This window comes from Sciurus vulgaris (assembly GCF_902686455.1).
Source record: "Sciurus vulgaris genome assembly, chromosome: 12".
Lineage (NCBI taxonomy): Eukaryota > Metazoa > Chordata > Mammalia > Rodentia > Sciuridae > Sciurus > Sciurus vulgaris.
In genome coordinates this window covers 107,631,306-107,655,535 of record NC_136473.1, presented here as the reverse complement: position 1 = coordinate 107,655,535, position 24,230 = coordinate 107,631,306, and the positions used below count along the sequence as shown (strand labels likewise).

Sequence of the window (24,230 nt, the reverse complement as noted above, 5' to 3'; positions counted from 1 at the left end):
TAGAGATGATTTTTAGCCTTCATGGTTTTTTGTTGATGAAAGAACAAAAATCCACTTGTAAATTTTCATAATGTACAGATTCATAAAATTATTTCTTAATTTCTATTGATGGGTGTTTGGATTGTTTTGAACTTTTGCAGCTGTAGACAGTACAGTAATACACATTCTTCGTGTGAGGGGGCATGGGTATTTCTATTGGATAGGATTCACATCACTTCCATTTCTAAAAATATGTACATATGCTTCATAAATATATATATATATATATATATATATTTTTTTTTTTTTTTTTTCCCCAAACCACCCTGGGATAGCTATCAGAAGAACTGACAACAGCAGCTATAGCCAGGGTTCTTAACTTGGGTCCTGTGTACTGTGGATGTGATCAGAGCGCCTGTGAACTGCAACAAGAAAAATAAGTCCATTTTCACTTTCTCTAACTTCTAACTGAAACTGAGCTTTTCTTTCAATTACTGACAATACCAAAGTGATTTTGTCACTAATAGAGACCACAGATATTTTCATTGTCATTGCCAGTAACCTGAAATATTGTTTATGCTTGTCACTACCTTAAAATTATGGTATTGAAGTCCTATCAGTATTTCTTGTTATTGAATGTGTTATCAAGAAGACATATTACCATATCAAAGATTTAAAAGTATTTTGATATATTTCTGTATAATTTGTTTTCTTTGTCATCTTATGTAGTTTATTTTTAAACATATTGTTATGAGAAATGGCTATTAGTTTTCACCAGATTGTCGAAAATTTTGTAGCACAAAAATTCAAATTCCTGTGAATTACAGACTTAATATAAGAAATGAGGATTATAGTAGTAATAACAGAAAACATGTAAGCCGTGTTGGTCACTGTTCTTGTGAAGCATGTAACTTACATAATTCATTCAGTTCTCACACAGCCCAATTAGAGAGTAACCTGATATTTTTACTGTCACAGAAATGGAAGCACAGAGAGACTCATTTGCCCAGGGACACACCACTAAGCCAGTTTTGTAGGAAGGCTGTGAACTCAGCAGTGTACTTGAGTCTGTGTGCTCACCTACTAGGCTATGTGGTGTGCTGAAGTCGGTTGCTTCAGCTGGTCTTCCTGGCCTTACACCTGAGAAATATGACTTCACATATGTATTTCTACCTACAGTGTTTATGCAAAGTTGTGGGCAGGATACATAAAGCAGCAACCAAGAGACCAGGACCAGATTCTCCCTTGACCTGTCCTCGTTTATATCTCTACAATGACTCTCATTTACTCATCACTTCATTCATTCCATAAATATTTTGAGCCCCTACTGTATCAGGCACTTTGCCAGGTCCTGGGGACATACCAATGAATTAGAAGGATGCAATTCCTGCCTTTTCTGGACCTTACACTTTAGTGGGGAAAGAGAAACAAAACAAATGAAGACTCTCCCACAGAGAGGTGAGTAGGTGAGGGAGGACAGGGTCTTGGGGAAGTGTGGTTGGAAGGAGGGGCCTGCCTTCTGGGCAAGAGGTCTTTACTGTCCTACTAGCAAAGTCATGTGCTTCAAGTGTCCCTCCCTCACTCTCAGCAGCAATCTCAGCCCCAGGGCCAGTGCCTGAGAATCATTAGGAGTGCCTTGCTGCTCAAGTCACATGTCTTATCGTTGGCTCTCCGGTTTAACCACTTGACCCTTCTCCCCAGAACAAATATGCCTGTATATTTTTCAAGTTGTTTTTCTCTCCCCTGTGGACCCAGGAAGAAAATACTGGGAAGGAAGCAGGTTCTGCCCAGTACTAAGTACAGTGTTGACAACACACTGCAACTCTGAGCCGGCAGACTCAACTCCAGAAAAGTGAGTCTGTCCACAGCGTCAAGTTTCAGTTCTGTTGTTGTCTCACCACTGCCCAATTTTATTCCCATAGAGAATGCATTGAATTTAGTGAGACTTCTACTTGAAATGTGAGAAAAACAGAATAAAAAGTAAAGAAAAGAAGAGGTTCCGGTGCAGCACAGAGGAGGTAAATAAGGCTAGGGCGGGGTGTGAGCGTGAACTTGTGAACTGGCAGCTCACTTCCACCTCTGCAGAAGTGTGTAGGTGCTAAGGGAAGACCTGTGAGCAGGTCAAGGAGTGCGTCTTCCTGAGCAGGTTCTCACCATTTCTGGGAGTGCTGAAGTGAGCTGACGGGAGAGGCAGACTGTGGTTCTTAGAAGACCAAGCAGTTTCTGAAAGGGAAGGGAGTCCCTCTTGCATCTTCAACTAACCATCAGCACATAGTCTGCCTTCCTGACAAGTCAGACTCCCTTCTTCTTTTGCACAGACTTTCAAATAGTCATCTTTAGTGTCTTTGTGACTGTGCATGACCCCAGCCTGTTTTACAGTTGGCAGTGTTGTCCTCTTGGGGCGGAACACTGCTGGCTGTCTCCTCCAGCTCCAGAATTCCTGAAGATGCAGGAGGGACCTCACTGGAAACTCCTTTCCCATTCCCTGCCCCATCCACCTCAGATCACCTCTTTGCTGCTGCCTGGAGTTCTTTGGTGCTTAGGTTGAGAAGTGGAGAGAAGCTATCCTTCACAATTAGAAGTGAGGTGTAATGTACTAATAACTAATACTGCTGGAGTAGGAACCCTAACTTCAAGGATGTCAGTCCTAGCTTCAGAGATGTCAATGAACTATATTCCCCCCCCCCCTTTTTTTTTAATGGTGGATTGGCTTTGAGGGAAGAGGAAGAAGAGAGGGCAGAAGGACTCAAATAGTTCAATAGGCCCTACGAAGCAGAAGAGGGGTCAAGGAATCCTTGAGAAACTGAAGATCCAGTATATACTAACTCCCCATTTCAGAACTTCATCTGTTTTAAAGCCCCTGTATCTAGGAAGAAAGATCCTACTTAATCTACTTCACCTTCATTTTGTGCAGTCAAATCCCCCTCTCAAGAATTTAAGCCAGGATTGATGTCCTTGGAAAGCTTTTCATATGTAAGAGCACATCCCAAGTCATTGGATCAGATACTGAGCTTGCTTCTCATGCATAAGGACACCTAATAAGTTCTTGCTTACTAATGACTACCAAGGAAAAGATTTCATGTAGGCTAGTAAAAACTCTTCTAGGGTTTTGAGTTTGGTACTTAGCAGCCATTCTGCTGGTAATATGCCTATGCCCAACAGATATTTTGTTTGTATTTTGCATCATATTAGTTTGTTCTAGTAATAAACTTACACATACCACAACACTGATGAAAAGTAAAAGATATTCAACCTTTTTGAGCTTTAAATCAAATTAATGAGCATATGGTTAAGTAAAGTCAAGATGCTAGAAATTCTCAGATGCAATTCTTTCACAGTATCCGCTCTCAGCATGTTGTCTGATTTCTTCTCCCAGGAACATTTCTTCTCCATCAGTGGTGGTGCCAGCCCAACCTCCTTGGTCCTACCTTCTTAGGCCTCAGAAATTAACAAGATAGCTTATTAGCCTTCTTTGTCTTTCATTCCTGCTGACAAAAAGTAGTCATTGTTCTAAGTCCCTCTGGTTCTTCCTACTATATTTCAGGAAATAAAAACACAGCAGGATCAGAGGCATGGAAACCTTTCTATTGACCTAGAGAGTAACTACTGCCAAAGAGTGTTGTCAAATGTGAATTTTCTAGGATAGGTTAAGATCCCACACCTATAAAAACTATTACTTGGCACATAATCATTCATAATAGTACAAGTAGACATTTCATCTGGTATGAAGCCCATAGCCCACTCTTAAATTGACTAAAATACGAACATCTTTTGACAAAGTCTACGAAAAAAATAAAAGTTCAGGTGGTCACTTGAACTTCAAATAAAACTAGAGTGGAAAGTTTTATTCATTGATTTCTACAAGTAGCAAGTAGAATATTCAAATACATATGTAAGTGCCATTTAAAAAATAAGTATGGGTTAGAAATGAAACAAGGCAATAAAAAGTATTGGTTAGAAATGAAACAGTAACATGCTGAATCTATATTAAAATGGAGTGATTTTTAAAATTTACTCTTTTTATTTACCCATGATGGTAGAGTCTATTTTGACTTGTGCATAATTAGGATTCCAGTCTGGGCAGACGTACAGGATGTTCTGTCTTATCTGTGGATGCTATTGCAGGACAAGGCGGGTAGGAAAGAACAGAAGTTCAGTGGATTAGACAAAGGAGAATGAAGGGAAGGAAGGGGGACAGGAGCAGGAAACCCAGTGGGAAGAATCTGACATAACTTTCCTGTGTACATATATGGAGAAAGTGATGTACAGTAGAAATTATAATGGAGTAAGAATGGCCTAGAACTCTTGAGCTTATCAATTTAATTTTGTTTTACCATGTCCAGTTAGTAAAACATTTATGGTGTTAATTTTTTGAAAAGTGAAAATAATATATAGCAAAATAAAATTTCTATACATAGGTGATCATCACAAATAATTCATAAGTGATGCTATTTAGCAGACGAGAAGGCTGACTGTGCTCTTCTAAGAACATTTTAACTATAATTGTGATTTGAAGTTCAAGTCATAAAATAAATTACAGTCATTTAAGAACAGATGCTCTGATAAATGTGTTATCAATCCAGGTTTTTAAGCACTCCTTTATGTGTTTATCCACTACTGTATCTATCAGAATATCTAGTACATTCCATGTTCCCAGTGTATATTTTGTGAATTTATTTAAATTAAATTCTCTCAAAAGACTCTATCAGTAGCTAATAAGCTTAGGTTCTTGGAAAGTCACTTCAGTCCTTTGAACTTGGAGGTGGTGATGGTGAAAATATGTAGTTCTAAATTCTGAAAGTATGTTTTAAATGCATTGAATGCCTATTAGTTTTCAGTAAATAACACTTAAGATCAAACTAATGATTTGCATTTTGTTGTCTTTGACTCATTTATAAAGATATGATTTATACACTAAAAATTCACTCATTAAGGTTTACATTTTAATAGTTGTTAGCCTATTCACAGAATTATGCAATCATCATAATAGTTCAGGTTTAGAACATGTTTTCACTCCAAAAAGAAGCCCCATATCCATCAAGATTCACTGTCCTTTATCCTGACCTGGTGGTAGGCAACCACTGAATGGCTAGAGATTTGTTGTATTACATTGATTTTCTTACATTTAATCTATCTTGCATTCCTTGGATAATTCTTACCTGGTTATAGGATATAATTATTTTTAAATATTGCTGGATTAGCTTTGCTAGTATTTTTTTTGAGAATTTTTTTCATCCATATTATAGAAGGATACTGACCTACAGTTTTCTTTTTTTTAAAAAATGTTTTTTATTAGTACACTAGAATTATACATGATATTGGGAGTCATTTTGACATGATCATACATACGTGGAGTACGCAGTACTTCCTCTTTTCCTTGAATCTTCCTCCCTCCCCCTCTATCCTCTTCTGCACTGATCTTCCTTCTATTTTCATGGGATCTTTCTCCCCCCCTTATTTTGCTCTAGCTTCTACATATGAGAGAAAACATTTGACTCTTGACTTTCTGAGTCTGGTTTATTTCATTTAGCATAATGTTATCTGATTCCATCCATTTACCAGTAAATGCCATAATTTCATTCTTTATGGCTAAGTAAAACTCCATCGTGTATATATACCACATGTTCTTTATCCATTTTCATTTGTTGGCAGGTATCTGGTCTTGTTCTGCAACTTGGCTATTGTGAGTTGTGCTACTATAAACATTGATGTGCCTATATCACTATAATATGCTGATTCGGGTTCTTTTGGAAAAATACAAAGGAGTGGGATAACTGGGTCATATGGTGGTTCCATTCCTAGTCTTTTGAGGAATCTTCATACTGCTTTCCAAAGTGACTGTACTAATCTGTAGTCCCCAAAACAATGTTTGAGTGTACCTTTTCCCCCACATCTTCACCAGCATTATTGTTTGTATTTTTGATGATTTTCATTCCCACTGGAGTGAGATGCAGTCTCATTGTAGTTTTGATTTGCATTTTCTTGACTGCTAGGGATGTTGAATATTTTTTCTTGTATTTGTTGACCACTTGTTTTCCTTCTTTTTGAACAATGTCTGTTTAGTTCTTTTGCCTATTTATTGATTGGGGTATTTGGTTTTTTGATGTTAAGGTTTTTGAGTTTTTTTATACACTCTGGATATTGATCCCCTGTCAGAGGAGTAGCTGGCAAAGATCTTCTCCCATTCTGTAGGCTCTCTCTTCACATTCTTAATTGTTTCCTTTGCTGTGCAGAACATTTTTAAATTGATGTCATCCCAGTAATTGATTCTTGGTTTTATTTCTTGAGTTTTAGGGGTCTTGTTAAGGAGGTCAGTGCCTGTGCCAATATGTTTAGTGTTGAGCCTGTGGTTTCCTCTAGGATTTGAAGTATCTAGTCTAATTCCCAGGTCTTTGATCCACTTAGAGTTGACTTTTGTACAGAGTGAAAGATAGGGATCGAATTTCATTTGTCTACATATGGATAGTCAGTTTTCCCAGCACTGTTTGTTAAAAAAGATTTCATTTCTCCAACATGTTTTTGGCACCTTTGTTGAGTATCGTATAACTGTACCTATTTGGGTTTGTCTCTGTGTTTTCTATTACATTGGTCTTCATGTCTGTTTTGGTACCAACACCATCTGTTTTATTTTTTTGGATGTTGATAGACCTTTATTTTATTCATTTATTTATATGTGGTACTGAGAATCGAACCCCGCACCTCACACATGGGAGGCAAGTGCTCTACTCTGAGCCACAACCCCAGCCTGCCATCTGTTTTTGTTACTACAGCTCTGGATATAATTTGATACAATAGCTCAAATTATGCAATTTGAGAACAGGTGTTATGATGTTTTCAGCATCACTCTTTTTGCTCAGGATTGCTTTGGCCGTTCTGGGTCTCCTAATCTTCACAAGAGTTTTAGAATTGTTTTTTCTAGTTCTGTGAAGGGTATCTTTTATAGTTTCATGGGATTGCATTGAATTTATATAACACTGTTGGTAGTATGGTCATTTTGACGATATTAATTCTGTCTACCCAAGAACTCGGGAGATATTTCCATCCATCTTCTAAGGTTTTTTTCAATTTATTTATTCAATGTTATATAGTGTTCATTGTAGAAGTGTTTTACTGTTTCACCCTCTTAACTAGATGTACTCCCACGGTTTTTCTTATTCATTTCCTTCCTTTCTTCCTTCCTTCCTTCCTTCCTTCCCTCTTTACTTTTTTTTCTTTCTTTCCCTCCCAACCTCCCTTCCTTCTTTCTTCCCTCTTCACCCATCCCCCATCCCCCTCCTCTCCTCCTCCTTGTCCGCCTTCTCCACATCCTCCTCCTCTTCTCCTCCTTTTTTTTTTTTTTTAAGTTATTGCGAATGCAGTAGTTTTCCTGATTTCTTTCTCAGCAGATTCGTTTTTGGCGTATAGGGAATCAATTGATGCATGTATGTTGATCTTGTATCCTGCTACTTGGCTGAATTTATCTAGCTCTAAAAGTCTTCCGGTGGAGTTTTTTAGGTCTTCTAAATATAGGATCATGTCATCAGATGAGATAATTGTACTTCTTCATTTCCTATTTGTGTCCCTTTTATTTCCTTTCTTGCCTGATTGCTCTGGCTAGAGTTTCAAGAACTATGTTGAATAGGAGTGAGAGTGGACATCTTGTCTTGCTCCTGAATTTCAAGATTTTCTCCATTCAGTATGTTAGTCTTGAGTTTGTTGTATATAGCCTTCACAGTGTTGATGTAAGTTCCTTCTATCCCTAGTTTCTCTAATTTTTAACATGAATGGGTGCTGGATTTTGTCAAAGGTTGTTTCTGCATCGGTTGAGATAATTATGTGATTATTGTCACATTGTTGTGGCTGTATCTCTGTAGTAAGCTGATTTTACGTCCTTTGGGTATAGACCAAGGAGTGGGATAGCTGGGTCAAATGGTGGGTCCATTCCAAGTTTTCTGAGGAATCTCCACACTGCTTTCCAGAGTGGCTGCACTAATTTGCAGACCCACCAGCAATGTATGAGTGTACCTTTTTTCCCACATCCTCGCCAACACCTATTGTTGCTTGTATTCTTGATAATCGCCTTTCTAATTGGGGTGAGATGGAATCTTAGGGTAGTTTTGATTTGTATTTCTCTTATTACTAAATATGTTGAATATTTTTCATATGTTTGTTGATTGCTTGTAGATCTTCTCCTGTGAAGTGTCTGTTCATATCCTTAGCCCATTTGTTGATTAGGTTATTTGTATTCTTGGTGTAGAGTTTTTTGAGTTCTTTATATATTCTGGAAATTAGTGCTCTATCTGAAGTATGCGTGGCAAAGATTTTCTCCCACTCTGTAGGCAAGCTATCTTTGCATTGCTGATAGTTTCCTTTGCTGAGAGAAAGCTTTTTAGTTTGAATCTGCCCCAGTTATTGATTCTTTCTTTTATTTCTTGAGCTGTGGGAGTCCTGTTAAGGAAGTCTGATCCTAAGCCAACAAGTTGAACATTTGGACCTACTTTTTATTCTATAAGATGCAGGGTCTCTGGTCTGATTTCAAGGTCCTTGATCCATTGTGAGTTGATTTTTGTGCAGGGTGAGAGATAGGGGTTTAGTTTCATTCTGTTGCATATGGATTTCCAGTTTTCCCAGCACCATTTGTTGAAGAGGCTATCTTTTCTCCATTGTATATTTTTGGCACCTTTGTCTAGTATGAGAAAATTGTATTTATTTGGGTTTGTGTCCATGTCCTCTATTCTGTACCATTGATCTACCTGTCTGTTTTGGTACCAATACCATGCCGTTTTGTTACTATTGCTTTGTAATAGAGTTGAAGATCTGGTATTGCAATACCCCCTGCTTCACTCTTCCTACTAAGGATTGCTTTAGCTATTCTGGGTTTCTTATTCTTCCTGATGAATTTCATGATTGCTTGCTCTATTTCTGTAAGGTACGTCATTGGGATTTTAATTGGAATTGCATTGAATCTGTATAGCACTTTTGGTAGTATGGCCATTTTGACAATATTAATTCGGCCTATCCAAGAACATGGGAGATCTTTCCATCTTGTAAGGTTTTCTTTAATTTCTTTCTTTAGTGTTCTGTAGTTCTCATTGTAGAGGTCTTTCACCTCTTTTGTGAGATTGATTTCCAAGTATTTTATTTTTTTCAAGGCTATTGTGAATGGGGTAGTTTTCCTAACTTCTCTTTCTGAAGATTCATCACTTATGTATAAAAATGCATTGGACTTATGAGCATTGATCTTGTAACCTGCTACTTTACTGAATTCACTTATGAGTTCTAAAAGTTTTCTGATGGAATTTTCTGGTTCCTCTAAATATATAATCATGTCATCAGCAAATAGGGATAGTTTGAGTTCTGCTTTTCCTATTTGTATCCCTTTAATTTCCTTGGTCTGTCTAATTGCTCTGGCTAGAGTTTCGAGGACAATGTTGAATAGAAGTGGTGAAAGAGGGCATCCCTGCCTTGTTCCAGTTTTTAGGGGGAATGCTTTCAGTTTTCACCATTTAGAATGATATTAGCCATGGGCTTAGCATAAATGGCCTTTACAATGTTAAGGAATGTTCCCACTATCCCTATTTTTTCTAGTGTTTTGAGCATGAAGGGGTGCTGTATTTTATCAAATGCTTTTACTGCATCTATCGCAATAATCATGTGATTCTTGACTTTAAGTCTATTGATATGGTGAATTACATTTATTGATTTCTGGATGTTGAGCCAACCTTGCATTCCTGGGATAAAACCCACTTGATCGTGGTGCACTATCTTTTTAATATATTTTTGTATGCGATTTGCTAAGATTTTGTTGAGAATTTTTGCATCAATGTTCATTAAGGATATTGGTCTGAAATTTTCTTTCCTTGATGTGTCTCTGTCTGGTTTAGGTATCAGGGTGATATTGGCTTCATAAAATGAGTTTGGGAGGGTTCCCTCCTCTTCTATTTCATGAAATACTTTGAGAAGTATTGGAATGAGCTCCTCTTTAAAGGTTTTGTAGAACTCAGCTGAGAATCCATCTGGTCCCAGACTTTTCTTTGTTGGTAGGCTTTTGATGACTTCTTCTATTTCATTACTTGAAATTGATCTACTTAAATTGTGTATGTCCTCCTCATTCAGTTTAGGTAATTCATATGTCTCTAGAAACCTGTTGATGTCTTCGAGGTTTTCTGTTTTGTCGGAGTATAGATTTTCAAAATAGCTTCTAATCATGTTTTGTATTTCAATTGTGTCTGTTGTGATATTTCCTTGTTCATTCCGAATTTTAGTAATTTGGGTTTACTCTCTTCTTCTCTTTGTTAGTGTGGCTAAGGGTTTATCAATTTTGTTTATTTTTTCAAAGAACCAACTATTTATTTTGTCAACTTTTTCAATTGTTTCTTTTGTTTCAATTTCATTGCTTTCAGCTCTGATTTTAACTATTTCCTGTCCTCTCCTACTTTTGGTGTTGGTCTGTTCTTCTTTTTCTAGGGCTTTGAGCCGTAGTGTCAGGTCGTTTATTTGGTGATTTTTTCTTCTTTATTGAATGCACTCCATGTAATAAATTTTCCTCCAAGAACTGCTTTCATAGTGTCCCAGAGATTTTGTTATGTTGTTTCTTTGTTCTCATTTACCTCTAAGAATTTTTAAATTTCCTTTCTGATATCTTCTGTTATCCATTCATCATACAATAGCATATTATTTAATCTCCAGGTGTTGGAGTAGTTTCTTTTTTTTATTTTGTCATTTATTTCTAGTTTCAATCCATTATGATCTGACAGAATACAAGGTACTATCTCTATCTTCTTATATTTGCTAACAGTAGCTTTGTGGCATAATATATGGTCTATTTTAGAGAAGGATCCATGTGCTGCTGAGAAGAAAGTGTATTTGCTCTTTGTTGGAGGGTACATTCTATAAATGTCCACTAAGTCTAAATTATTGATTGTGTTTTTGAGATCTATGGTTTCTTTGTTCAATTTGTGTTTGGAGGATCTGTCCATTGTTGAGAGAGGTGTGTTAAAATCACCTAGTATTATTGTGTTGTGGTCTATTTGATTTCTGGCATTGAGAAGGATTTGTTTGACATATATGGATGAGCCACTGTTTGGGGCATAGATATTTATGATTGTTATGTCTTGCTGATTGATGCTTCCCTTAAGCAGTATGAAATATCCTTCTTTATCCCTCTTGACTAACTTTGGCTTGAAGTACACATTATCTGAAATGAGGATGGATACTCCAGCTTTTTTGCTGAGTCCATGTGCATGGTATGTTTTTCCCCATCCTTTCACCTTTAGTCTATGGGTATCTCTTTCTATGAGATGAGTCTCTTGCAGGCAGCAAATTGTTGGATCTTTCTTTTTAATCTAATCTGACAGTCTATGTCTTTTGATTGATGAGTTCAGGCCATTAATATTCAGGGTTATTATTGAGATATGATTTGTATTCCCGGTCATTTGGCTCATTTTTTTTTCTTTTGACACGACTTGATTTCTCCTTTATTTGGTTGTTCCTTTAGGGTAGTTCCTCCCTTTGCTGATTTACATCATTGTTTTTCATCTCTTCCTCATGGAATATTTTGCTGAGAATGTTCTGTAATGCCAGCTTTCTTTTTGTAAATTCTTTTAGCTTTTGTTTATCATGGAAGGATTTTATTTCATTGTCAAATCTGAAGGTAAGTTTTGCTGGGTATAAGATTCTTGGTTGGCACCCATTTTCTTTCAGAGCTTGAAAAATGTTGTTCCAGGTCCTTCTCACTTTTAGGGTCTGGATTGAAAAATCTGCTGATATCCATATTGGTTTCCCTGTGAATGTAATTTGATTCTTTACTCTCGCAGCCTTTAAAATTCTGTCTTTATTTTGTATGTTAGGTATTTTCATTATAATGTGCCTTGGTGTGGGTCTATTGTAATTTTGTGTATTTGGAGTCCTATAAGCCTCTTGTACTTGATTCTCCATTTCATTCTTCAGATTTGGGAAATTTTCTGATATTATTTCATTGAATAGATTGTTCATTCCTTTGGTTTGTTTCTCTAAGCCTTCCTCAATCCCGATAAGTCTTAAATTTGACCTTTTCATGCTATCCCATAGTTCTTGTAGATTCTGTTCATGATTTCTTACCATCTTCTCTGTTTGGTCAACTTTGTTTTCAAAATTAAATACTTTGTCTTCAATATCTGAGGTTCTGTCTTCCAGGTATTCTATCCTATTGGTTATGCTTTCTATGTAGTTTTTAATTTGGTTTATTGTTTCCTTCATTTCAAGGATTTCTGTTTTTTTTTTAATATCTCTCTTTTTTGAAATGATCTTTTCTTCCTGTATTTGCTCTTTTAACTGTTGATTGGTGTGATCATTCAATGCCAGCATTTCCTCTTTCATATCCTTGTTTGCTTCCCTGATCGTTTTGATTATGTACATTCTGAACTCCCTTTCTGACATTTCTTCTGCCATGCTGTCATTGGATTTTATTGCAATACCATCTAGGTTTGTTTGGGACATTTTCTTCCCTTGTTTTCTCATATTGTTCAGGTATTTACCCCTCTAATAGTGAAACTCTGGGATATTGCAGATTTCCTCTATTGACTAATATTGTCTTGTAGATTTCCAATAACTCACCTCTTAGCCTTCAGTAGCCTGAAGTCTTGGAGGAACTTGATAATGTGGTGCTCCACTAGGAAGCTGGCCTTCTAGGGGTGGTGGCCTTCAGCTGGGGTATGTTCCCCAGTGGCTCTGAGTTGGTCCTGAGTCTCTCAGTACCTCCTCTTCTTGGCTCCTGGGTCTTGTCAGAGGTCCTCTGGCCTCCTGTAGGTGTCTCAGGAAGGGAGTTGCCCTTCCGATGATGATGGCCACGCCCTCAGGAGTAATTCAAAATGCCTGCATCAACCTATAAAGAAGCCTCTGGTAACTCCGTGATGGCGACAAACATCGGAGTGGTGGTCGGGCTGGGTTGTTCAGTGGTGGCGTCTGTATTTGGCCTGGTGGTTGGGCGGGTTGGCTACCCGCCACCCAGCTCCGCAAGGCAGGTGGGTTGGGTGCCCGCCTACCTCTGCAATGCAAGCAGCCTGAGTTGCCCGCCAGCTCACTCCGAGACTGTGACCAACCAGGGATGGCACCACCTAGGTGCTGGGGTCAGGCGGGGTCGCTCAGTTATGAAGTCTGTCCTTGGCCTGTTGCCCGCTGCCTACCTCTGCTATGTAGGCGGCCTGGCTCAGCTGCCAGCTCACTCCTTGACTGCGACCAACCAGTGATGGCACCAACCTAGTCTATTTTTTGGTTGTTGATGAACCTTTATTTTATTTATTTTTTTATGTGGTGCTGAGAATCGAATCCAGTACCTCACACGTGCTAAGCAAGCGCTCTACCACTGGCTACAACCCCAGCCCCTCTTTTTGTTTTTCATATCCTTTGTTCTCCCCTCTTAGTTCCTCATTTGCTATCTTTTTATATTAGGAGGATATTTTCTAGTGTAACATTTAAAACCATCAATGAGTTTTAATAATATTTTAAAATATTTTAAAAATTATCTTCTTAGTGGTGGGAACACGAGGTTAGGGAATAATTTTATAAAATAGGCCCATTGTGCTGACTACCACAGGCTTTCTTTTCCATGAAGCAAGTTTCCTGCAGCCCCCACTTTACATTTTAGTAGTTACCTCTGTGAAACTTTCAGTTGCTCTGTCATTTGGCTTGTTGCTGTTAGTACAGTGGATATGTAGTGTCTGTTCAATTGATCCATCCAGTTGTTCTCTGACTTCGACAATGGCCTTAGAATAAAATCCTCTTCCAAACATTGTCAGTCCCCTCAGGTGGAGATAAGGGCTCTTTCCTGATGGCTCTCTTCTGTACGTGTGAACCAGAGCTGGGCTCCCCACCCTCCTCCCTGAGAGCAGGTACTGGCAGGACGCATTTGTACCCCTGGTCTTTCACCTTTCCCCTGCTAGTGACGCACCTCCATCCTGACGGTGAGCTACAGGAGTGATGGCCACTGTGTCTTTGACCCACCACGCTCAGAGCGGAGCTTGTGTCACGGGAGTAGGGGTGAGTGGGCAGGCAGCCCTACTCCTTTCAGATCTGCAGACAGGGGCTGCAACGCGGGCGGTGCGGGCTGGAAAACACAGGCAGCCTGCAGCTCCCAGAGCGAAACCAGAGCCCCAGACTGGGAGCTGTGGGAGCAGAGCGAGCCTTCTCACGTGCACCAGCCGAGATAGAACCGGAGTGAGGGGTGGGTGGTAAGAGGGGACGTGGCTCACATGCCATTCACTTATGCAGCTCTTACCAAGAGTTAGCAGATTTGAAAAAAAAAAAAAAGAATGTCTCTCCATTTTCTAGCTTCCCTGAAGACAGTTTCCAGAGATTTTTAATTATTGCCGGTTTTTGTGTACTTTTCTTTAGTTATATGCTTTTGTTTCCCCCTGGTATTTTCTGTATTTCACTATTCTGGATGTCAGTCGTTATAATTTTTTTTAATGGAATAAATATGATTTTAACCATTTGTTATTCAAAATAGTTCATGGTGAAGTGACTTCTCTGGTGAATTTAATTACACGTACAAAGTACCTGTATCACATAGGGAAAAAAACAAATGTGTCCTGATTCAAAATTAAGGGAGTAGCAACAAAGAAATGCTAAATTTTATAGAACTCAGAATTGTTATAGACTCAGACATTTGAATCAATGATCTCCTTTGTGTTCCTTGTCAAACCAGCAGCCTATTTGGTGTTCATTCAAGAGGGGATGATAACCCTCAGGTGCTCGAAATGTAGTTACATAGATAGACTAGTCATGGACTTCGTAAGGGTGGTTGGAAGATGGTGGGGTCCAATCAAAGTGACTTAGCTTAAAACCTGTGCTGTCACCAACTGTGAACATTTGCAAGTTTTTTGTCCTGTTTAGGACTCAGGAGTCAGTTTCCTTATATATAAAACGGGAGTAGGAATATCAGCTCGATCAATATTTGTGTTAAATAATTTATACAAGTATGTAGTACATTACTTCCTACAGAATAAAGATTTTAAAGTATTACTGTTTATTATTATTATTAGATAGTACTAAAGCTAGTATTAAGAAAAACAAGAAATCACAATGTCTATGGACTGAAAAGAAAATGTCTCTGGCTTTGGTTCCTTTTTAAGAACAAAAATAGCTCTCCCAAAATTCCCTGGGAGACTTCCTTTCAGTGCTCATTGACCACAGTTGTTTTGTGCGCCCTCTCTTAGTCTATCATTAATGAGGGGGCTGGGTGGGCTTAATGAGATTAGGAAAGACTTCCATCCCTGGCTGGGAAAAGGGCCAGCCTCCCTAAGCAGCTGGTGTTGGAGGTCTTGAACACACTCTGAAAGTCCCCTGGGCAAGAAAAGGGCAGGAGGGAGCTCGCTAGGGACTGGGGATCTCTGTGGTATTATGATTTCTTTTCAAGGAAATTATAGTTCATTAATAATATCATGATTAAAATTACCCATAATAGACAGTGAATTACCCTATCAATATCTTAAAAGTCATGGGTTTAAAAGAAAATGAGACATTAGCCAACCTCGTTAACTCTCACAGAAACCCCTCTCACTTCCTACACTGTGACTAGACATTGTTTAACCAGTTCTGCTGATCTAATCAGACACTAAACAACAAAAAGGGAAATTTGAAAAACATCCCTCATAGGGGAGGGTGTCACCCAATACCTAGAAAAGTTATGTTTATCTTATCTGTAAAGAAAATAATTCATGTTGACTTGAAGCATCATCAATTGATATTCTAGACCATTTTGAAGACACACTCCAGGATCTTCCTAATGGTTCCGACCTTCCAAGTTTCTACCCACAGAAGAACACACTCTGTCAGGTAGGCATTTAAAAGTTTTCAGAAAGGAATGATGTACCTCATTCTATTTTGCCTATTCTAAGGCCGTGTCAGACAAGAAGTATCAGAATATCCAAAGACTTCCCAGAATAGCCGTAAACAATGGCTGGGGCAATTTGGTGCATAAACCCTTCGCAGTTCCATTTCCATGTAGGAAGAGTCCTCTGAGGCCTGTTTCCCAGGCCATGTTTCAGGGTTTTCTCACAGGGGTGATCTTCGGCCTCTTCCTTGATAGCACATCCTTAATTGGCTGCTTCCCCTCCCATGACTCACTTCTTTATTCCCCAGTGACCTCCCCAATGAGCTACTGGCATGTGAATGCTTGTGTGAGTATCTGCTTTTAGAGAGATCCACACCAAGATGGAAAAGGATCGAACCAGGTACTAGAAAATCAGGGAGGAACGGGAATAAAAACATATCTCAAGAGACTCTAGCTGAAAAAATAGGATATCATACAGTTAGAACTAGCAGTAACTAACAAGCTAGCTCTTTCACCTATGCCATCCTGCCTGCTCTTAGGTTTTTGACTTCCAAGCCTGTGCAACATGATTGCAGAAGTTGCATTATCAGGTCTGCTGGGAAAATCTTGTATGGCAAATCTGCTGTGCTGACCTTTCCTTCCCAAGACTGATAACTTCTCTGCCTTCTTGATGGTTAATCAAGGAGGAGGTAGCCACCAGTGCTAACATGCGCTGTGATTCTGGGAACGAGGGTATTCCCAAGATATAGAGACATTGGTAACTGTCATTTTCAGAATTACTGTGGTGGTGCTGGTGATGAATGTGCCCCAGAATGGTTGCCTGTGTATATGGAGGATGGTGAGGTTTCTGGACCTACAGAGGTAGGCTCGAGCCAGGAAGGCTTTGCCCTGAGGCTGCTTGAGCTTTGTCAACAAAACCATGGAATTCTTGCAGCTATACCTGACCTTTATGTGAAAAGAGCAAGGCTGACTTTTGGCTCCTTACTTACTGTCTTGTGTTTCATGCTTCCATATCCTAACTGTCCTTCTTTGTGTTACAAGGCAGAAACTTAGTGGGGAAGCTATGCAGGAAGCAGACAGGAAGAAAGGGTGACTTTGGCAGATTCCCATGAAAAGATACTTTCTAAGTCTAGAGAACTGGAAGAATGAAACTGACTGATGTTCCAAAGGACCTCCAAGCATTGCAGGGAAACAGACATCCAAGATTCAGTGATGGTTTACAGTAGATTTCTCATGAGAGTTTCGCTAACATTGGCTTCATTGCCAAGTGACATAAAAAGCCTTTGTCATGCAGTAAATAACAAGACTACAGAAAGAATGTGAGAGATCATTTCCAAATGTTTTGAGGCTTGCAATGTGACTGTGTTTCGAAACTTGAATGACAAACTAATTGAAGGTAGATGATTTTCTATAAGTAAATTGGTTGAAAACAACTGTTGAAATCAGGGCGAATGATATGATGTTTATGATTATTGGAAAGCAAAATTAATAAAAATGATATAAAAAGTATTTATATCTCTTTTCATTTTAATGTTAAAACAAAGTTCTAAACTATGCTACTCTTTTCATAAATATTTGACAAGAAGAAAAAACAATCAGGCATTCATTTGTTTCTTTTGGAGGTTTCGCTCTCTTCTTTATAAAGAATGGTTTGTTGTAATTCCTTAAGTTACACAAAAAAAGTCAAGAAATATAGTTGTATATCATAGAAAGTGAACAAAATAGCTTCTAAATGTGTTTTTAAAAGTTTAAAAGTATGAGAAATTAGTAGTATGTGAGTATGTTAGTCAGCTTTCTATAGCTATGACAAAATACCTGAGATAGAAACTTAAAAGGAGGAAAGTTTCATATTGTTTCACAGTCTCAGAAGTTTCTTCCATGGTTGGATGATTCAATTGCTTTAGGTCTGAGGTGAGGCAGACCCTCATGCTGACCAGGAAGCACAGAGAAAGAGAGGAAGGGCCTATAGGGCCTCCATAGGTATACCCCAGAGACCTACATCCTTCAACTGGGCCCTCCCTCCTAATAGTCCATGTGGCTGTGAACTCATTCATTGAGGAAATTAGTGCCGTTGTTCCTATCTATCAACTTTCCTCAAGCTGACATCTGAACATGGTTGCACCAGGGACCAAGCCTACAACATGTGCGCTTTGGGAACATTCCACATCCAAACTGCCAAACACTCTGTGTACATTTGTACCTATTTACTTTGGATAATTTATACAAGGAATCAATTTTTTAAATTCCTGAAAATATTACTAATGAATTTTAAATGATCTTATAAGATTTGAAAAATGTCAAAGCTAAATTAACATTTGGAAAGAAATGTAATAAAACCATCCCTGAACCAAATAACTTCTGAAGAAGATTTAAAAGGAACTGTAATATAAGAAAAGTAAAATATATTCACAGTGCACAGAAATTACTTATACATTTAAAAAATACTATGACTGGAAAGATTTTTATTTTCGGTCAGCTAGTAGTTTTAGCAAATTTTCTTTTGAGAGTTCACTTGGATGGAGACATTTTGGTCATGGCAATCTTCCATTTTCCCAGATGTTGCTATAAGATCAAATGACTTTTATGTGCATGATTTCCAAAATGACTCAGTGAGGTCAGAAATAAAGACCTTGGGGTTGATGACTGGTAGATGGAAATCTTACTCTCTTCTCAGGTGCAGCATACCTTTGAATGTTCCTTTTTTAGGGCAGTATGTACAGCATGTTATTATGGCCATTGAGCAGGGAGAGCAACTGTGTGCTGCTTCTCAAAGGCCAGCTCTTGAGAATGAATTCCTGTAGAAAGTTCTGTTAGGCCTGAGTGTTCAGTGCAAGATGAGATCCTCTTAATGCTTCAGTACCAAATATTTTGGTACAGTAACATGTGCTGTGTTCACTGAAGGAGTAGTAAAGGAAGTCATAATAAAGCATCCAGTGAAAAAGTAGTGTCCACAGAGCAGGCTGCAGAACAAATCTTGGGTGTGTCATAAGCACTGTTACATAATATGTATTCCAAAGTCCTTTGGTTGAGATAGAGGTGAAAAGATAATGGGGTGGGGGGGAAGAATGGGCAAACTGAGACCATTATGATATCAGATTTATATAGATAATCATGATATTAGTTTCTCCAGGCTCAATAACACCCAAAGTAGGAAAGGATACCTGATCCAATTCTTTGCAAATTTTGGGTACTAGTCAAATTTTGATTAGTACTGTACATTTTATATTACTAAATTAGATCTCATAGGAGGATTTAAACAACTGGTTCTTGGTGAAAAGATCAGAGGATGTCCTTTCGTCTGTAAGTGCTAACTGTAAAAGCTATTGATCTGATACAAGCAAAGGCCAACAGGCTGAGAAGCGTATTTCCTGAAGGGTGGCTTTTGACATTTGAAAGTGAAACTCAGCATTAGAAGCCTAGATGTATCCGGTGAAAAACAATCTGTGAGCTGTGAAACTGCAAAACAATTTTGTGAATCATTCAGTGAAGTCACTTCTTGATCTGGTTTCCTTCTCTACTAGTGCTATGATACTGACAAAATTGCTCTATTGGTATGTTTTCTATTTTCTACTATTCTGAATGCTAATTAAGGGGTCTATAACAATTTTTGATGACAAAAATACATCATCATAGCTCTCAAGTTCACTAAATGCATGCTTGGTGTACATCAAATAGATAAAAGTGAATGAAATATTGTCTCCCTTGCTGGCCCTCTCCCTGAAGTGGACATTACCAGTTTTCTGTGTCTTCTTCCATACCTTATGTCTATAAGGTGCACACGTGTTGATTGGCAAATGTGGCAAAGCATTCTTCTCACGCCTGTGGGCACTCTTCCATTCAGGGTGACTTCACTGCTGCTCACATCAAGGAATGAAGTCTATTTCTCCATATGTGAAATTGACTCGACAGGGACAAATTCCTTTGGGTCATTGGTTATTATGGTTTAGACCTGGGATGTCCTACAAAGGCTCCTATGTTGGAAGGATTGGTCCTCAATATGGCAATGTTCAGAGGTGGTGCTTTTGGAATATGGGTAATGAAGGTTTCAATTTCATCAGTGGATTAATCCACTGATAGATTAATAACTGAATGGACTATCGGGAGGTGGTGAAACCATAGGAGATAAGGATTGTTGGAAGAAGTAGGCCACTGGGAATATGCTCTTAAAGAGCACGTATTGTCACTGGCTCCTTCCTGTCCCTCGTGTTCTCTTTCTCTTCACTTCCTGCCTGCCATGAGTTGAGCAACTTTGCTCAGCCACACCCTTCTGCCATGATATTCTGCCTCAACACAGACCCAGAAACAAAGAAGCTAGACAACCATGAATTGAACCTCTGAAACTGTGAGCCAAAATAAATCTTTCTTCCTTTAAGTTGTTTTCTCATGTATTTTGTCACAGTAACAGAAAGCTGACTAACACACTGTGACATGACAAATATAATAGATGTGACATTGGGACTGAAAACAATGAAAAGAATTTGCCTTTGGGACTTGTTCTAATTATCATGTAGGTTCCATCGTGTCATAGTTAGCCATAGTGCCCCTAAATTATGAAATAAATGTAGTGCGTAAAAAGGATTTCTGGTCTTTAGTTTAAAGGGCTAAGCCTTTTATAAAGTGTTGTGGGACCTTAGGATTTTATATGAAATAAAAGCTCCAAAATCTCTAGCAATGCATGCATGTGTAAAATATATGCTTTATTTTAAGAGGACAAACATTGTGATATGGACCATGTGAGAAGGCATGACCTCTTTTTTTAAACAAAAGCTTTTGAATATAGCTGAAAGATAAAAGTAGTATAGCTGTCACCTCTCACCCTTCTTACTCTACTTTCCATTCAGCCGGTGCTCTACTCCCGCAATGTTCCCATGTTTTCTTAGTCTTCCAATTCTTTAGGGACTATGTAGGAGAATGATCTGATAAATATATTCCAGAAATTTTAGCCCTCGAATATCTGATCTTGGAAGTTTATACACAACTCCTAACAGCTCAGCCAGCCATCCACAATAGCTTCTCAGGAAAACTCTACTTAGGTCAGCCAGAGTTTCATCACCATAACAGATGCCTGAGGTAAATTCTTATAACATGGAAAAGTTCATTCTGGCTCGGTTTTGGAGGCTGCGTCCACGCCTGGTGGGCTGCTGCTTTCAGGCCTGTGGTGTGGCGGCACGGTGGCAGCGTGTGCAGGGACGGAGTGCTCGTCTCATGGCCGGGACACAGAGAAGCAGAGGGGAGGGGACCCACGTCTGCCTCAAGGCTGTCCCCAGGGACCAGAAGACGTCCCAGCAGACCCCACCCCTGAGGTTCCACACCTCCTGGCCACACCACACTGGGGACTGACCCTCTAACACACAGGCCCTTGGGGGACGTTTTGGATCTACACTGTGGCATAGGACTGAAGTGTGTGTGGTCAGAGGTAGGACATTTCCCGTTTTACTAGAAGAGGCAATGAAAAGATAGAAAGATTTTTAGTAATATATTTATGATTAGAATTGGGTGTTGATCACTAATGTAGTCAAGAGGTTTTAGTTTTCATACCTGGCAGGGAAGGGAAAACAAAACGTGACTCAACTAAAATACTATACACAAATATTTTAGTATATGGAAACATTAGAACCAATCAGATCACTTTTCAAGATGTATGCAAAATTCCAATAGCATCAACTCATCAGTAGTGATATCCACAGGCTAGTTACTTCATACAAATCACATTAGTGTGACCATTATACACATATAAACACTTAGGGACCAATGTGGTATAGCTAGCTAGATAGAGAAGAGATGCATACATACATAGACACTGATAGAGATAGGTAGAAAGAGATATAAATTTGTTTTTGTAAGAAATATTGTTGTATAATTCAATTTAGTTTGGAATTGTTTGCTGTCTTTATTATTGCCTTCTTCTTATACCTGGCTCATAGTCTTCTTCTGTATAACTACCTTGCTCTCATCCTTGGTGAATTTGAAGTGTACAGATTTTAAATTCAAACTTCCTGCTCTCTGATCACAGACCCTGATGCTATACTTCTCCACTCTGTTACTATACTCTACCTCATGTCTCATCAAGACCTCCAGTCTCTTGATACCTCCTTGTCTCCAGGTATTCAGTCTTTTTCTATCTTTCTCTCCCTTTTCTCTTTAGCCTCAACTGCATGATCCCTCACTTCAAATATTCTCTTGCTAATATTGACCAACACTCTTGCCTTTTGACTTTCTATCTGCTAGCCTGGTAAGTCTCAAATATTTTCTAACATATATTGTTTCAATCCAACTTTTTTCTCTCTGTTTTTATGGCCAAGTTGCTGAGCATTAATTTAGCACCATGATAAAAACATGGTTTCCAACCTTAACTGGGACTCACTGCTGCTCAACAAATATTTCATCAGTTGTAGTTCTCATTGCTCATAAGGATTATTTCAGATCATTCACCTTCCTCAGGCCTCTTATCTGAAAACATTCTTCCAAAATCATAATGAATTGCCCCTCTCATCTACTTTTCTAACAAACAAAAATCAGTTCTCCTAGTTGACCTTGATGTTGTAGGATTTATATGGCTCTTTTTGAAATTGACTGCTTTGAAGAAAGAAGAAAAAAAAAAAAAAAAAAAACCAGAATGAATCAAAAACTATTACCCTAGGTAAATGTATGATTACAAAAATGGTATGCCTCTACTTCATGTACAGAGAAACAAGATGTATCCCATTTGTTTACAATAAATATGAATTTAAAAAAAAAAAAAACAATTCCAAGTCTCTTCTGAAATTCTCAGTAAGCAGAATAATCCTGAAGTTGTGACTGATAACCATAGTTCCTGGAGCCCTGTGGGTCTGTTTCTGTGCCTGTTGTTTTTGTTAGTTCTCGCCTATGTGACCTTATCTCCCCGTGTGTCTGATTAATTCCTACTGTGTGCTAGACTTTGTATTTGAAAAATTGTTCATGAACTGTATTTGAGGCCTAGGATAATTTTTCCATTTTCCAAAAAGGACTGATTCTTGTAAACCCCTGGAAAATTTGCAACCTGGCACCACTAAAATGCAATTTCAGGCATACATCTGAATGTGGGCTATAAGTTCTGTAAGGAAAGTTTTATATTACCCTTTCTTTTAGATCTTCCTGAGGAAAAGAAAGAAAAAGTAAATCTTATTGTAAAACCTCAGTTATTAAATGGATAATTGAAACTAGAAGGCAGGGCTTAGTACAGGGACTCATACCTCCTCAGCCTTTTCCTGGTTTCTATGATTGTTCCCAAAATACCTCTAAGGAATTCAGTTTTTTCTAGATCATCTTTTAAGACACATGGAATTTTAGAAATGAACATTTGGATCTATTTTTACAAAATTACGTTCGTTCAAGAACAGGCCTTTGCCATACCTATAAATCCCTTATATCTCATCAGATTTATTTACAGTTATACTCCTAAGTTGTATCCTTACACTCAGGCTCTCATATAAAATTTTGAGCCAAAGTGATAGAACCAGAGGATACAGTTAGCTTAATATAAACCAGGAGTAGTCAAGTGACCCAAAACCTTATTATTTTTGGAGATGAACAGAATATTTTGATTATTTATTTATTCACAAAACACCTTTGTGTGTTACCTATAATGCTATAGACTTTAAAGATACCATTATTTAAAAGGGCAAACAATGTGTTTTTTTGTCTTCTCGTCCTCTGCTTATGTAGAAAGGCTCCTTTTGCAATATGCTTTACTCTTATGTTTGAGCACTAAATTTTCAGTAAGTCTATATTCGTATCTCTTTAGTAACACCTTAACTTAAATTTCTATCCTTTCTGTTTCTCATATGTATTCTTATTCGCCTCTTTAATCAGTGACACCTCTTCTTTGAAACCCCCTTAATTCCAAGCACTTGTCCTGTGATGGCTCCCATAGCTTGGGAGGTTGGGCCTGAGTCCTTTGCCCAATCACAGCCTCTTCCTGACTGGAATCTGAGCTCTGCAGCCTCTATCCTCCTGACAGTCTGCAGACTGGCCATATAAACTACTAGTCTTTTCTCATCAACTTCCTGCAGCAGCAGTTTCATGCTTTGAGATGTAAGTAATATTTGCTTTTCAGCAACAGAATGTTCCCTGATTTCTCACTCTTTTTGTTGTTGTGTTCCCGAAGGCTACTCCTCAGCTGGTGCAGGCGCTGATGACCCTCCACAGGTGGTTCTCAACATCCCATCCTCATCCTTATCCTGAGGTTGCTTTGTCTTTCTTATACAATTATCCCTGCCTGTGCACTTCAGCAACACACTCACTTACATGCGTAGGTCTTGGCCTTGGTCAGTAGCTGGAAAAGTGTGACCTTTAAAGTCTTCAACTCCAGAATTTCCCTTTTGACCACAACCTATTATTCTTCTATATTTTTCTCTCCCTCACACCCACTACACCTCATTGTTGAAATCATTCTGAATTCTATCTCCTTTGATCTAGCTGATTAGGTTGGTTTCCCAGG

At 38.5% G+C, this 24,230-nt stretch overlaps 1 long non-coding RNA gene across 9 annotated transcripts in view; it reads left to right on the top strand.

Moving 5' to 3' along the window:
* Positions 1-24,230, top strand: part of LOC306641323 — a 439,001-nt gene that overhangs the window by 147,309 nt on the left and 267,462 nt on the right. For 5 of the 9 annotated variants that reach the window (XR_013758133.1, XR_013758134.1, XR_013758135.1 and 2 more), the window contains exons 5-6: positions 13,734-13,826; positions 15,689-15,771. The exons of 2 other annotated variants lie outside the window; for them this stretch is intronic. This is a non-coding gene — a long non-coding RNA (uncharacterized lncRNA). The remainder of the gene's footprint in view (positions 1-13,733; positions 13,827-15,688; positions 15,772-24,230) is intronic. 2 more of the 9 variants (XR_013758138.1, XR_013758140.1) reach the window with 1 other exon arrangement.